Source organism: Capra hircus, chromosome 3 (assembly GCF_001704415.2).
Source record: "Capra hircus breed San Clemente chromosome 3, ASM170441v1, whole genome shotgun sequence".
In the NCBI taxonomy this organism is placed as follows: Eukaryota; Metazoa; Chordata; class Mammalia; order Artiodactyla; family Bovidae; genus Capra; species Capra hircus.
In genome coordinates, this window is record NC_030810.1 from 70,186,193 (window position 1) to 70,203,118 (window position 16,926).

The following is a 16,926-nucleotide window of genomic DNA, read 5'->3' on the forward strand; positions in this document are numbered from 1 at the left end:
TCGTAGCTCTCTAAAAGATGTCTTGGGGCTTGCCTGCACCATCATTCCTTTGCCTGTCTGCTGTGTTGACTCCCTTGTATCCTATGTCTGCCTTTTATTTGGTTTACTCCCGCTCTTTGGTATCTTCTGTAAAGGTCAGAGAAAGTGTGTTTGGGGATAAGTCTTTACAGATTTCATAGGCTTGAAAATACTCTTGCGCTGCCTTCATTCTTTTTTTGGGTTGAAGACAAGAGGCATGTGGGGTCTTTGTTCCCCAACCAGGGATTCAGCCCACAGGCCCTGCAGTGGAAGGGCAGAGTCTTAACCACTACACCACCAGGGAAGTCTGTACCTTCCCTCTTGATCGATAATTTGGCTAGTTATAAAGTTGATTTTCACCCTATTTATTTTTCACTTAGAATTTTAAACGAGTACTTTCACTGTCTTTTAGTGTTTCATGCTGCTGTAATGATACCCAGGTGGCTCAGTGGTTAAGAATCCAGCTGCCAATGATAGTTTTATTTTTAGTTTTTTAAGAAACCTACATTCTGTTTTCCATAGTAGTTGTATCAATTTACATTCCCACCAGTAGTGCAGGAGGGTTCCCTTTTCTCCATACTCTCTCCAGTGTTTATTGTTTGTAGGGTTTTTGATGGTGGCCATTCTGACAAGTGTGAGGTAATGTCTCATTGTAGTTTTTATTTGCATTCTGTAATAATGAGTGATGTTGAGTATCTTTTCACATGTTTGTTGGCACTCTGTATGTCATCTTTGGAAAAACGTTAGGTCTTTCACCCATTTTTTGCTTGTGTTGTTTGTTTTTTGGTACTGACCTGCTTGTGTATTTTGAAAATTGACCCTTTATTATTGCTTCATTTGCATGTATATTCTCCCATTCTGAGTGTTGTCTTTTTGTCTTATTTATGATTTCTTTTGCTGTGTAAAAGCTTTTAAGTTTAATTAGGTCCCATTTGTTTATTTTTATTTTCATTACTCTGAGAAGTGGGTCAAAGAGGTTAGCATTTGTCAAATGCTTTTTCTGCATCTGTTGAGGTGATCATGTGGTTTTTATTCTTCATTTTGTTAATTTTGTATATCAGATTGATTGATTCATGAATGTTACACCATCTTTGCATCTCTGGATGATCCCACTCGATTATGGTGTGTGATTGTTTAATATTTTGTTGAATTCAGTTTGCTACTATTTTGTTGAGTATTCTTTTGCATCGGTGTTTATCAGGGATATTGATTTGTGGTTTTCTTTTCTTGTGAATCTTTGGTTTTGGTCTCAGGCTAATGCTGGTCTCATAAAATGAATTTGGAATTGTTCTCTTGCCTTCTATTTTTTGAAGGCGTTTGAGATGGATTTGCATTAATTCTTCATCAGATGTTCTGTAGAATTTGGCAATGAAGCCATTTGATTCTGGATTTTTGTTAGGAGTTTGTTTAAAAATTAATGGTTCCATCTCTACTTCAGTCTGTTCAGATTTTCTCTTCATGATTCATTCTTGGCAGGTTGTATGTTTCTAGGAATTTGTTTTCTTCTGTGTTGTCCTTGTTGGTGTATAATTGTTCATTGTAGTCTCTTATGATTCTTTGTGTTTCTGTTGTATTAGTTGTAACATCTCCACTTTCATTTCTGATCTTATTGATTTCTCTTTTTCTTGGTAACTAGCGAAAGATTTGTCTATTTTGTTTATCTTTTCCAAGAACCATGTCTTAGGTTTCATCAGTTCAGTTCAGTTCAGTTGCTCAGTCGTGTCTGACTCTGCGACCCCATGAATTGCAGCATGCCAGGCCTCCCTGTCCATCACCAACTCCTGGAGTTCACTCAGATTCATGTCCTTCGAGTCAGTGATGCCATCCAGCCATCTCATCCTCTGTTGTCCCCTTCTCCTCCTGCCCCCAATCCCTCCCAGCATCAGTCTTTTCCAGTGAGTCAACTCTTGGCATGAGGTGGCCAAAGTACTGGAGTTTAAGCTTTAGCATCATTACTTCCAAAGAAATCCCAGGACTGATCTCCTTCAGAATGGACTTGTTGGATCTCCTTGCAGTCCAAGGGACTCTCAAGAGTCTTCTCCAACACCACAGTTCAAAAGCATCAATTCTTCGGTGCTCAGCCTTCTTCACAGTCCAACTCTCACATCCATACTTGACTACTGGAAAAACCATAGCCTTGACTAGACAGACCTTTGTTGGCAAAGTAATGTCTCTGCTTTTGAATATGCTATCTAGGTTGGTCATAACTTTTCTTCCAAGGAGTAAGCGTCTTTTAATTTCATGGCTGTAATCACCATCTGCAGTGATTTTAGACCCCCAAAAATACAGTCTGATACTGTTTCCACTGTTTCCCCATCTATTTCCCATGAAGTGATGGGACCGGATGCCATGATCTTCATTTTCTGAATGTTGAGCTTTAAGCCAACTTTTTCACTCTCCTCTTTCACTTTCATCAAGAGGCTTTTTAGTTCCTCTTCACTTTCTGCCATAAGGGTGGTGTCATCTGCATATCTGAGGTTATTGATATTTCTCTTGGCAATCTTGATTCCAGCTTGTGTTTCTTCCAGTCCAGTGTTTCTCATGATGTACTCTGCATAGAAGTTAAATAAGCAGGGTGACAATATACAGCCTTGACCCACTCCTTTTCCGATTTGGAACCAGTCTATTGTTCCATATCCAGTTCTAACTGTTGCTTCGTGACCTGCATACAGGTTTCTCAAGAGGCAGGTTAGGTGGTCTGGTATTCCCATCTCTTTCAGAATTTTCCACAGTTTATTGTGATCCACACAGTCAAAGGCTTTGGCATAGTCAATAAAGCAGAAATAGACGTTTTTCTGGAACTCTCTTGCTTTTTCCATGATCCAGCGGATGTTGGCAATTTGATATTATTGTCTTTTTAGTCTCTATTTTATTTATTTCTGCTCTGATCTTTGTTATTTCCTTCTTTCTGCTAACTCTTGCCCTTGTTCTTCTCTTTCTAGTTCCTTGGAGTGTAAAGTTAGGTTGCTTACTATAGATTTTTCTTGTTTCCTGACATAGGCCTGTATTACTATGGAATTCCTTTTTAGAATTGCTTTTGCTGCATCCCGTATGTTTTGGTATGTTCTTTTTCCATCTTTATTTGTCTTAAGATATTTTTTAATATCTCTTTTGATTTTTCTTTGAATTGTTGGTTGTTCAGTAGTATGTTGTTTAATTATGTATTTGTGATTTTTTTCATTTTTTTTTCTTAAAATCTATTTGTAGTTTCATACCACTGTAGTGGGAAAAGACTGTAATAAAAGACACAGAAGGGCATTACGTAATGGTAAAGGGGTCAATACAACAAGAGGATATAATATTTGTAAATACTTATGCACCCAGATGGGATCACTTAATGTTTAAACACATATTAACAGACCCAAGGGAGAAATACACAGCAGTACAATAATAATAGGGGACTTTAATACTCCCTTTTCATCAGTGGATAGATCATGCTGACAGAACCTCAAAAAGGAAACATTGACCTTAAATGATCCAAGTGGATTTTCACAGATACATACAGAACATTCCATTCAAAAGGAATAGAATATACTTTCTTCTATTCCATCATGTGTTTCATGTGTACATGAAATATTCTCCAAGATACATTATATATTAGGCTACAAAATAAGTCTTAACATTTTTCTTTTCTATTATAGATATTTTAAAAAGTGACTTATCTAAGTACTGCATTAGCCATATCTGAAAAGTTTTAATATATGATATTTTTATAATTGTTCAACTCAAAATACTTGATAATTTCCATTATGGTTGCTTCTTTGGCCCGTGGGTTATTTTAGAAGTATATGACCAAGTTTTTAAAATTTTTATTTATATTCTTATTGCTTTTTAGTTTTATACCATTGCAGTCAGAGAACATAAGCCATATGATTTTTATAGCTTGAAATTTGTTGAGACTTGTTTTATGTCTTAGTATATGGTCAGTGTTTATAAATATTTTGTCTAATAGACATCTGTTCTTTGATGAAACAGATAATTTAACATGGCTGCTATTTTCCTCCTAATTTCCCTCGTATTATCCTTCCATTCTCTCAAGTTGAAAACCTGGGAATTATTCTAAATTTCTCGTTTGCTTTTAATACCACATGGAGTTAATTCTAGATATCTGTCCAGTGTATTTTTAAAATTATTTAATATCATTACTAAAATGAAAACCTTGGAAAGCCTAAAGTATAAAAACTAAGTTACTCAAAGCCCTGCTATACATGACTCTAATTCATGTTGTTATTTTCTTGTTCATAGATTATTGTGGATTTATTATAGTTTCCATCTTTTCTCTCCTTTGATAGCATATATTTATTTGTATGTTTATTTATTCAGCTGGTATTGATAACCTATTATGTGCTAGGTACGGGGTATATGTAGGCTTCCCAAGTGGCTCAGTGGTAAAGAATCCACCTACCAATACAGGAGAGACAGGTTCAATCCCTGGGTCAGGAAGATCCCCTGGAGAAGGAAATGGCAACCCACTCCAGTATTCTTGCCTGAAAAATCCCATGGACAGAGGAGCCTGGCAAGTTACTCTCCATGGGGTTGCAAAGAGTCCAACATGACTGAGCACACGTGCGTGCCTTATATGCATTTTTCATTTGGCCAGTGTTATTTTTTGCTACTTTTTCTCTGAAGTTTTGTACCTAGAAAAGTGTGTATTGTTGTGGAACTTTGTGCCTTTGCATATGTTCCCTAGGCTTACAAAGCCCTTTATAAAGCTCATCTGGGAAACTACTGCTCATGTTTCAGGTTAATCAGCTGAGTGTTGAAGTCTCGACTGACCTTGTCTCTTGCTCATAGATAGATTAGAAATTCTTTCTGAGTGTGTTCATTATAGGAAATGTTTTTTCATGCCCTTTTGTTCCCCCATTTAGTCTGTAGTTCCTTGGTGTTATGTTATATATTTGTTTCTCTTACCACCTAGCATAGTACCTGGGATGTAGCAGATATTTAACAGGTAGAATCATCATATTTGCCTTAACTTCCATTTGACCTCTTCTTCAAAATTGTTTGGGGAATGAACTGTTTTTGTTGCTTAAATTGTCTGGTTAATTAAAAGTATATTTGTTCTGAGATACCAGTTTTCAGCTACTAACAGCTTAGGAGACAAAAGCGTATGAGTTAGTTGATAGTAAGGGTGTAATCTGGGACTACACTGGCATTCAAATGGTTAAGACTCTGCTTCCAATGTAGGAAGTGCAGGTTTGATCCTTGGTTGGGGAACTAAGATCTCATGCTGTGCAGTGTGCCTCCTCCCCCCCAAAGAAAGCCATATACATATTTAATATGTATTATTTTATACATAATTCACTGTGAATGGGAATTAGGATTCCAAGCCACCTGGTCTATAATTTGTCATATAACTTATTTGCAGTGTTCCTAATACTTTCTACCCACTGTAATGGTTTCAAAATTTAAACCTGTGCTCTAATTAAGCGTGTTTCTTCTCAGCGTTGCCCAGCTGTAGGACTGAGGTATCTGCTGATTCTAAGCCTCTAGTGGTAACCCTGACCAGGTGTTCCAGCAAGGTGACGGTGGAGAGGATAACATCGACAGTTGTGAGAAGTAAGATGTCCGTATCTTAAACAGGTGGACACTGCCCACTGACCCACACCCAGTTGTCTAGCTTTTCAGGTAAATAATGTGGAGGGGGTTCTGAAGAAAGACCTTCATACTTTGGCTTTTCAACCTAAGTTTTGCCTTCCCAGCTAATAACGCTAAAGCTTATCTCATCACTCTATAAGTTCTGTATCAGAAGGAAGAATTCACATGCAAATTCTTATAACCTCAGTCTTAAATCGGAGAAGGCAATGGCACCCCACTCCAGTATTCTTGCCTGGAAAATCCCATGGACGGAGGAGCCTGGTAGGCTGCAGTCCATGGGGTCGCTGAGGGTTGGACATGACTGAGCGACTTCACTTTCGCTTTTCATTATCATGCATTGGAGAAGGAAATGGCAACCCACTCCAGTGTTCTTGCCTGGAGAATCCCAGGGATGGGGGAGCCTGGTTGGCTGCCGTCTACGGGGTCGCATAGAGTCGGACACGACTGAAGCGACTTAGCAGCAGCAGTCTTAAATATCAGTGAACAAGGAAAAGTTCACTGAAAGCCTGTTGCATGAAAGGAGAGCCCAAGATAAACTGAAGAAATGATTCCTGAATAAGTAGATAATGGAAAGGGTTTACTGAGAAGTGAGCAGTATGATGAAAAGAAGAGCCTCCATCTAGACACATCCTTACGAATTTTGAAGATATCAATGATAAAGGAAGATCCTAAAAACCTCCTGAGGGGAAAAAAGCACTAGCCTACCAGGGAGGAAAAAGCAGAGTGGCATAACTCTGATTTTCATTGTCAGTGCTAAGTGCTGGTTGTAGTTTAGGAGTTCAGTCAGACTTCTGAGAGAATTATTTTCAACATAAAACTCTCTAGGACTGAATAGTTTTAGATACATAAAGATTCAGAATATGTACATGCACACATCTTTTTATTGCAAGCCACTGGTTCAACAAAAGAATATGTGATCCAGAAAATAAAGTGATAAGGGAAACTTCAAAGGTGATGGGGCCTAGAAGATTATTAGTGCAGATTGGTTCAGGAATGAGGAGAATTCTAATAGTAAAACTTATATGTGGGGAAAAAAATTGACAGTCTGACAATTTGAACTAAGGAGACACTAAACTAGTATATTAATAAGCAATTTTAGGAAAAATAAAAAGTGAATAAGAAAGGATATGTAATAAATGTATGCCATTTAGCTGAGTAAAACACTTCATTGATTTCTTGAAAATAGTCCAGTAAGATTTGTAGAGGAAGGGGTTTGATGATTATTTTTTTTATAATAAATAGTTAAGATCTGAAGTTGATCAATTAAAAAAGAGAAATATAAGCACATTATTTAGAAATATGGTGATACGTCCCAAGAGAAATGGGTGAAAGCATCAGCCTCTGGAGAGCAAGACTGAAATATGGGAAGGGATTGGTGGGGAACTACTGCATTTCATTTTAATCCTTTTTGTAATACTTGATTTTAAAAATGTAATCATTATTTTGTCTTCATTGTTTCTAAAACTAAGCACTTCAGTAGAGCAGCCATAAAGCTGCCTGCTTATGTTGTCTGTCCTCTAGGTCCAACCCTGGTTCCGTTAGATGTTCTACAGTGAAACCATAGCCAGTCAGAAGGCAGCCAACCTCAAACTTCATTTTACTATATTTGCCTCAAAAGAGAATTTCTTCCCTGTTGCTTCAATGCAGGGTGAAGGTTCTGTAGATTGTCTTCTACTTCCGTTATATCTGGGCTCTGCTTTGGCCCTGCTTGACCTCATGAATTTGACTGTATTTTTGTGAAAGGTTCCATCAAAAGTGGCATCGTTGTTAGGTTACATTATATTCTTCACATGTGATTATATCCCAAACACATGGTAGGGAAGGGAAGAAATTGTAGGAAAGAGCCTGGGCAAGATGGCAACTTTTACTCTTTAAGATGAGATGGGATTGATCAGGACCTGAGATGCTTGGGGTTAAGGTAGCAGCAGAATAGGGTTTTTTTTCTTCCCTTTCTCCTTTGGCAGTGCTAGTCATTTCTTGCTATTGCATACCTTTTTGAGTTTCTGGATTGAGGTGAGTAAGAGGTGGAATGTGCTCCAGTGGGAGATTGCAGTAGTGAATTGGGACTAGATTTTTCTTCCCTGCTTTCTTTGCTGCCAAGTACTTACCGGTTGAAAGTTAGTGCAGGGGTACTTGAGACATGGTTGTAGTGAATCTGTCTTGGCTTATTGGGTTTATTACAGAAGAATAAGGAAACCTTAAGCACAATAGAGGGACAGAAGTTCCTATCAGGGAGGTGAGTCATTTGTTTGGCTCTTAGACTGTTTTTAATTAAGAGTCCTGCTGATAATTTATTGATTACTGTGTTTCTACTGCATTCTGAGCACTGTGCTGTGTATCTGGGAAGTCTTGGTAAACAAAACTGGGACAGTCTTTTCCCCTCTCAGAGAAGGGTTGAGAAGTAAAGACAAATTAGTGCTCCACTGTGCAAATGGAGCACAGTGTGGAAAGTACAGTGATTGGAGAGCTATATATAGTATACTAAGAAAGCATGTAACCTGAACTTGGTGGCTGGGCTTGAATCAGCCCTAAGAACTTAAGTTTTCATTCCAATCCCAAGGAAGGGCAATGCCAAAGAATGTTCAAACTACTGCACAATTGGACTCATCTCACATGCTAGCCAAGTAATGCTGAAAATTCTCCAAGCCAGTCTTCAACAGTCCATGAACCTTGAACTTCCAGGTGTTCAAGCTGGATTTAGAAAAGGCAGAGGAACCAGAGATCAAATTGCTGACATCCATCGGATCATAGAACAAGCAAGAGAATTCCAGAAAAACATCTGCTTTATTGATTACATCAAAGCCTTTGACTGTGTAGATCACAACAAACTGTGGAAAATTCTTCAAGAGATGGGAATTCCAGACCTGCTTCCTGAGAAATCTGTATGCAGGTCAGGAAGCAACAGTTAGAACTGGACATGGGACAACAGACCAGTTCCAAATTGGGAAAGGAGTATGTCAAGGCTGTATACTGTCACCCTGCTTATTTAACTTATATGCAGAATACATCATGTGAAATGTCAGGCTGGATGAAGCACAAGCTGAAATCAAGATTGCTGGGAGAAACATCAGTAACTTCAGATAGGCAGATGACACCACCCTTATGGCAGAAAGTGAAGAGGAACTGGTGAGCCTCTTGATGAAAATGAAAGAGAAAAGTGAAAAAACTGGCGTAAAACTAAACATTGAAAAAAACTAAGATCATGGCATCTCATCCCATCACTTCATGGCACATAAATAGGGAAACAATGGAAATAGTGACAGACTCTCTTTTCTTGGGCTGCAGCATCACTGCAGATGGTGACTGCAGCCATGAAATTAAAAGACGCTTACTCCTTGGAAGAAAAGCTATGACCAACCTAGACAGCATATTAAAAAGCAGAGACAGCTTGCTTCGGCAGCGCATATACTAAAATTGGAACGATACAGAGAAGATTAGCATGGCCCCTGCGCAAGGATGACACACAAATTCGTGAAGTGTTCCATATTTTTTCACAGCAGGATCCTCTATGATCCACCTCCCAGAATACTGGAAATAAAAGCAAAAATAAACAAATGGGATCTAATTAAAATTAAAAGCTTCTGGACAACAAAGGAAACGATAAGCAAGGTGAAAAGACAGCCTTCTGAATGGGAGAAAATAATAGCAAATGAAGCAACTGACAACTAATCTCAAAAATATACAAGCAACTTATGCAGCTCAATTCCAGAAAAATAAATGACCCAATCAAAAAATGGGCCAAAGAACTAAATAGACATTTCTCCAAAGAAGACGTATGGATGGCTAACAAACACATGAAAAGATGCTCAACATCACTCATTATCAGAGAAATGTAAATCAAGACCACAATGAGGTACCATTTCACACCAGTCAGAATGGCTGCGATCCAAAAATCTGCAAGCAATAAATGCTGGAGAGGGTGTGGAGATAAGGGAACCCTCTTACACTGTTGGTGGGAATGCAAACTAGTACAGCCACTATGGAGAACAGTGTGGAGATTCCTTAAAAAACTGGAAATAAAACCGCCATATGACCCAGCAATCCCACTGCTGGGCATACACACTGAGGAAACCAGAATTGAAAGGGACACATGTACCCCAATGTTCATCGCAGCACTGTTTATAATAGCCAGGACATGGAAACAACCTAGATGTCCATCAGCAGATGAATGGATAAGAAAGCTGTGGTACATATACACAATGGAGTATTACTCAGCCATTAAAAAGAATACATTTGAATCAGTTCTAATGAGATGGATGAAACTGGAGCCTATTATACAGAGTGAAGTAAGCCAGAAAGAAAAACACCAATACAGTATACTAACACATATATATGGAATTTAGAAAGATGGTAATGATAACCCTGTATGTGAGACAACAAAAGAGACACAGATGTATAGAACGGACTTTTGGACTGTGAGGGAGAGGGAGAGGGTGGGATGATATGGGAGAATGGCACTGAAACATGTATACTATCATGTAAGAAACGAATCGCCAGTCTATGTTTGATACAGGATACAGGATGCTTGGGGCTGGTGCATGGGGAAGATCCAGAGAGATGATATGGGGTGGGAGGTGGAAGGGGGTTTCAGGAATGGGAACTCATGTATACCCATGGTGGATTCATGTCAATGTATGGCAAAAGCAATACAGTATTGTAAAGTAAAATTAAAAAAAAAAGGCAGAGACATTACTTTGCCTACAAAGGTCCGTTTAGTCAAAGCTATAGTTTTTCCAGTAGTCAAGTATGGATGTGAGAGTTGGACTATAAAGAAAACTGAGTGCCGAAAAATTGATGCTTCTGAGCTGTGGTGTTGGAGAGAACTCTTGAGAGTCCCTTGGACTGCAAGGAGATCCAACCAGTCCATCTTGAAGGAAATCAGTCCTGAATATTCATTGGAAGGACTGATGCTGAAGCTGAAACTCCAAAATTTTGGCTACCTGATGCGAGGAACTGACTCATTTGAAAAGACCCTAATGCTGGGAAAGATTGAAGGCAGGAGGAGAAGGGAACGACAGAGGATGAGATGCTTGGATGGCATCACCGACTCAATAGGCATGAGTTTAAGTAAGCGCTGGTAGTTGGTGATGCACAAGGAAGCCTGGTGTGCTGTAGTCCACGGGTTTGCAGAGTCGGACATGACTGAGTGATTGAACAGAACTGAAGAACTAAGAAGAAAGGTCTGTCTGAGTCTTTCCTACCAAGATCTTGAGCTTCGAAGATAGGAACCTTGACTGTCTCGTTCACCAGGCCTAGAATAGGCACTTAGTTCAGTTCAGTTCAGTCCTTAGTCGTGTCCAACTCTTTGCAACCTCATGAATCGCAGCACACCAGGCCTCCCTGTTCATCACCATCTCCCGGAGTTCACTCAGACTCAAGTCCATTGAGTCCGTGATGCCATCCAGCCATCTCATCCTCGGTCGTCCCCTTCTCCTCTTGCCCCCAATCCCTCACAGCATCAGAGTCTTATCCAATGAGTCAACTCTTCTCATGAGGTGGCCAAAGTACTGGAGTTTCAGCTTTAGCATCATTCCTTCCGAAGAAATCCCAGGGCTGATCTCCTTCAGAATGGACTGGTTGGATCTCCTTGCAGTCCAAGGGACTCTCAAGAGTCTTCTCCAACACCACAGTTCAAAAGCATCAGTTCTTCGGCACTCAGCCTTCTTCACAGTCCAACTCTCACATCCATACATGACCACAGGAAAAACCATAACCTTGACTAGACGAACCTTAGTCAGCAAAGTAATGTCTCTGCTTTTGAATATGCCATCTAGGTTGGTCATAACTTTTCTTCCAAGGAGTAAGCGTCTTAATTTCATGGCTGCAGTCACCATCTGTGGTGATTTTGGAGCCCAGAAAAATAAAGTCTGACACTGTTTCCACTGTTTCCCCATCTATTTCCCGTGAAGTGATGGGACCAGATGCCATGATCTTCGTTTTCTGAATGTTGAGCTTTAAGCCAACTTTTTCACTCTCTTTTACTTTCATCAAGAGGCTTTTTAGCTCCTCTTCACTCTCTGCCATAAGGGTGGTGTCATCTGCATATCTGAGGTTATTGATATTTCTCCCGGCAATCTTGATTCCAGCTTGTGTTTCTTCCAGTCCAGTGTTTCTCATGATGTACTCTGCATAGAAGTTAAATAAGCAAGGTGACAATATACAGCCTTGACGTACTCCTTTTCCTATTTAGAACCAGTCTGTTGTTCCATGTCCAGTACTTATTCAATATTTATTGAAGGAAAAATAATGAACCTGAAAGGACATTGAGTTTCTAATATTTCTTCTACCATTTTTGAGAAATTATACTGTCAAGTGCATAACTCATGTATTTTGTTTTTTTAACTTTATTTTGTTATGGAGTATAGTTGATTGAGGGTTTCCCTAGTGGCTCAGACAGTTAAGAATCTGCCTGTAATGCAGGAGACCTAGGTTGGTTAACAATGTTGTGTTAATTTCATGTGTACAGCAAAGTGATTCTTTTACATATATACAATAATCTTTTTTTTCTTTTTTTTTTACAGCGTTGTGCATAATGTGGGATACTAGTTCCTTGATAAGGGCTTGAACTGTGCCCCCTGCTCTAGGAGTATCTTAACCACTGGACTCCCAGGGAAATCCCTCATATATTTTAATATTAGCCTTGTAGTAGTCCTCAGAGATTATATCAGACAGATGAAATAGGCTGTTTGCGGTGTCACAAGTAATATTCAGATAATTTCCTAGTTAGCTGCAGGATGAATTGGGAAATGGGTTGGGGAGAAAAAGAAAGCCGCACTATTTGAATTACGCATCTAGTTCTCAAGTTCTTGAGTCAAGGGTCTTAAGAGTTGAGCACTACTGAGCGACTTCACTTTCACTTTTCACTTTCCTGCATTGGAGAAGGAAATGGCAACCCACTCCAGTGTTCTTGCCTGGAGAATCCCAGGGACAGAGGAGCCTGATGGGCTGCCGTCTGTAGGGTCGCACAGAGTCGGACACGACTGAAACGAACAAAGGAGTGGGTAGAATCCTTGGTCTCCACTTGATTAATTTTTTTTCCCCACTTGATTTCAAGGAAAGAAACTTTTTATCAAGGCAGTTTCTTTCAAGATGGATATCAATACTAGTGATGAAATGCTTCTCTAATAATAATAGCATTATAGGTACAGATATATTATAGATAGAGTCTTTATGTGTGTGTTGTCAAATAGTAAAATGTGTGTGTGTGTGCTCATTCATGTCTGACTCTTTTGATGCCATGGACTGAGCCCAGTGGGATCCTCTATCCATGGAATTTTCCTGGCAAGAATACTGGAGCAGATTGTCATTTCCTACTCCAGGGGATCTTCCCGACCCAGGGATTGAACCCATGTCTTTTTCATCTCTTGCCTTGGCAAGTGGATTCTTTACCACTGTGCCAAAGGCAAATAGGAAATAGTGATAGTAGTAATGAATATTTTGAGATATGATTTGAGTCCTGCTACTCAGTTACCTATAATGTATTCACTAGTATACAGTGTCATCCCAAGTCTATGGCCACTGTATGTCTAGTTTCCCCAATCCTCAGTCAAATCCCTTCTCTCATTTACCAATTGTCTTAACATACCCACTGGAATATAATTAATATATTTTAAATATTCTTATGTATGTATGTGTTCTTATGTATGGTGTTACATGTGCATTTTTAAGTTTGCGTAAGTGATAATTGTGCTATAAATTTTGTTCTGTTTTCATCTGTGCCTTTGCAGAATATTTCCATGTTTTTGAATCTCTTCTTCATTTCCAAGATCAAAACAGTATTCTACATTTTCTAATTAGATTTCATGTTTAGTATTTTACCTTTCATGTCTGGTCCATCTGGAGTTCACCTTTTTTTGTATTGTGAACTAGGGATACAACATTTTTTCCTTTTAAGTGAAACAGTTTCTATAACACATGTTTAATGAATAATATATCCTGTCTGTATGGATTTGTAGTATCATTTTTATCATTAACAGTTTCCTGTAAATAGATCTGTTTTGGAAATACCTGTTCTGTTGCATTGCTGTTATAGATTCTTACCAGTACAGAACAGTTTTCTCTGGAATACATCACAGTATCTGGTAGGACAAGTCTCCCCCTCTTTGTTCTTCCTGTTGAAGGTTGATTTAGCAGTTCTATTGGTTTTTTTCATTAATTTTCTGAAGTATTTTACCTCTAAAAATCCTGCTGGGATTTTAATTGGAATTGCATTGAACTTAATATGCTAAAGATTAACTGCCTAATATTGTGAAGTTTAGCCTGCATCAACTCCATGTGGGAGAAGCTGTATTCTCTACACTTTTAACATCCTGTAAAAAGGAAGGTATGGACTGGACGTTTAATGAATGTTGAGCATTCATTACTCAAGAGCAAAGGTAGGGACTACAGAGCTTAAAGAAAGGGTAGGTGGACCAGCTTCTTCTATTTGCTTTGGTTTTCTGTGTAAATTTAACTTAAACATGAGAGTCAACCTAGCATTGATGTAAGATGAGCGATAGAGCTTTGTAGCTATTGACCAGGGTCAATTGAGCATCCAGAAGTAATATTTCCTGATCAAAAAGTATTTATCAAGGCACTTTTACATGATATGAACTGGGGAAAATATTTCCAACTGTATAATAGCAAAGTATTAGAAATATATAAGGTGCTCTTGAAAATCATTATGGGAAGGATTAACATTTCAGCTTTAAAAACAGGCTGAGAACATCAGCTGGAGTTTCAAGAAAACACAAATTGTTAACAAATTTATGGGGGGAAAAAAGCTTCTTGGTAATAGAAATGTAAATAGAAACACGCTTGTATGTGTGTGTGTGTTGTCAAATAGCAAAAGGATGATACTCCTTTTCGGAGAAGGTGTGGGCCATCAAGTAACGTCTCTGATCCGGTCAGAGTGTTGATTGGTACTGTTTTGGAGATTCATTTGACAATAAGTATCACATTAAAATATATACGTAATGCGAGTTTTGGGCAAAATGGGGTGTTTAAATGAAATACCCATCACAAGATGATAATTGAAACTGGATGGTGAATATCTGATGGTTCATTGTGCTTGTTTTGTTTATTGTTGTTCAATCACTAAGTTATGTCCAACTGTTTGTGACCCCATGACTGCAGCATGCCAGGCTCCCCTTTCCTCCTCTATCTCCCTGAGTTTGCTCAAACTCATGTCCACTGAGCCAATATTGCTATATAACCATCTCAACATCTTTTACCCTCTTCTCTTCCTGCCCTCAATCTTTCCGAGCGTTAATATCTTTTCTAATGAGTTGGCTCTTTGCTTAGGGGCCAAAGTATTGGAGCTTCAGCGTCAGTCCTTCCAGTGAATATTCAGGGTTGATTTCTTTAGGATTGACTGGTTTGATCTTCTTGCAGTCCAAGGGACTCTCCAAGAGTCTTTTCTAGCACCACAGTTCAAAAGCATCAATTCTTTGGCGCTCAGCCTTCTTTATGGTCCAACTCTTATATCCGTACATGACTACTGGAAAAGCCATAGCTTTGACTAGGTGGACCTTTGTCAGCAAAATGATGTCTCTGCTTTTTAATGTGCTTCCTAGGTTTGTCATAGCTTTCCTTCCAAGGAGCAAGCGACTTTTGATTTCATGGCTGCAGTAACCATCCGCAATGATTTTGGAGCCCAAGATAATAGCATCTGCCACTGTTCCACTTTTTCTGTTTCTGTTTGCCATGAAGTGATGGGACTGGATGCCATGATGTTAGTTTTTAGAATGTTGAATTTCAAGCCAGCTTTTTCAGTCTACTCTTTCACTCTCATCAAGAGGTTCTTTAGTTTCTCTTCACTTTATGTCATTAGAGTGGTATCGTCTGCATATCTGAGGTTGTTATTTCTCCTGGCAGTCTTTATTCCAGCTTGTGATTCATCCAGCCTGGCATTCTGTATGAAGTATTGTGCGTATAAGATAAATAAGCCGAGTGACAAAATAGAGCCTTGTTGCACTCCTTCCCCAATTTTGAACCAGTCTGTTGTTCATGTCCATTTCTTTTTTTTTTTAATTTTTATTTATTTTTAATGAAAGGATTATTGCTTTATAGAACTTTGTTGTTTTCTGTCAAACCTCAATGTGAATCAGCCATAGGTATACATAAATCCCCTCCATTTTGGATCTCCCTCCCCATCCCATCCCTCTAGGTTGATACAGAGCCCCTGTTTGATTTTCTTGAGTCATACAGCAAATTCCCATTGGCTGTCTATTTTACATATGGTAATGTAAGTTTCCATGTTACTCTTTCCATACATCTCACCCCTTATCCCCTCTCCCGGTGTCCATAAGTCTATTCTCTGTGTCTGTGTCTCCATTGCTGCGCTGTAAATAAATTCTTCAGTACCATTTTTCTAGATTCTGTGTCCGTGCGTTAGAACACGATATTTATCTTTCTCTTTCTGACTCACTTCACTCTGTATAATAGGTTTTAGGTTCATCCACTCATCGGAACTGACTCAAATGTGTTCCTTTTTATGGCTGAGTAATATTCCATTGTATATATATGTACCACAACTTCTTTATCCATTCATCTGTCGATGGATATCTAGGTTCCTTCCATGTTCTAGCTATTGTAAATAGTGCTGCAGTGAACATTGGGATACATGTGTCTTTTTCAATTTTGGTTTCCTCAGGGCATATGCCTAGGAATGGGATTGCTGGGTCATATGGTAGTTTTATTCCTAGTTTTTTTAAGGACTCTCCATACCATCTTCCGTAATGGCTGTATCAGTTTACATTCCCCCCAACCATGCTGGAGCGTTCCCTTTTCTCCACACCCTCCAGCATTTATTGTTTGTAGACTTTTGATGATGGCCGTTCTGACCTGTGTGAGGTGATATCTCATTGTTTTGATTTGCATTTCGCTAATAATGAGTGATGTTGAGCATCTTTTCATGTGTTTGTTAGCCATCTGTATGTCTTCTTTGGAGAAATGTCTGTTTAGGTCTTTTCCCCACTTTTTGATTGGGTTATTTGTTTTTCTGTTATTGAGTTGTATGAGCTGCTTGTATATTTTGGAAATTAAACCTTTGTAAGTTGTTTCATTTGGTATTATTCTCTCCCATTCTGAAGGTTGTCATTTCACCTTGCTTATAGTTTTCTTTGCTATGCAAAAGCTTTTTAAGTTTAATCAGGTCCCACTTGTTTACTTTTGTTTTTATTTCCATTACTCTAGGAGGTGGGTCATGGAGATCTTGCTTTGATTCATGTCACCCAGTGTTCTGCATATCTTTTCCTCTAAGAGTTTTATAGTTTCTGGTCTTACATGTAGGTCTTTAATCCATTTTGAGTTTATCTTTATGTATGGTGT

At 38.8% G+C, this 16,926-nt stretch overlaps 1 protein-coding gene across 4 annotated transcripts in view; it reads left to right on the top strand.

Annotated features, from left to right (window-relative positions):
* The window catches only part of MTF2 (metal response element binding transcription factor 2), a 74,987-nt gene that overhangs the window by 22,262 nt on the left and 35,799 nt on the right, over nucleotides 1-16,926 (top strand). For 2 of the 4 annotated variants that reach the window (XM_013962623.2, XM_013962622.2), the window contains exon 2: nucleotides 5,464-5,646. The exons of the other annotated variants lie outside the window; for them this stretch is intronic. The gene's annotated coding sequence lies outside the window, so the exon portion shown is untranslated. The remainder of the gene's footprint in view (nucleotides 1-5,463; nucleotides 5,647-16,926) is intronic. 4 annotated transcript variants of the gene reach the window in all.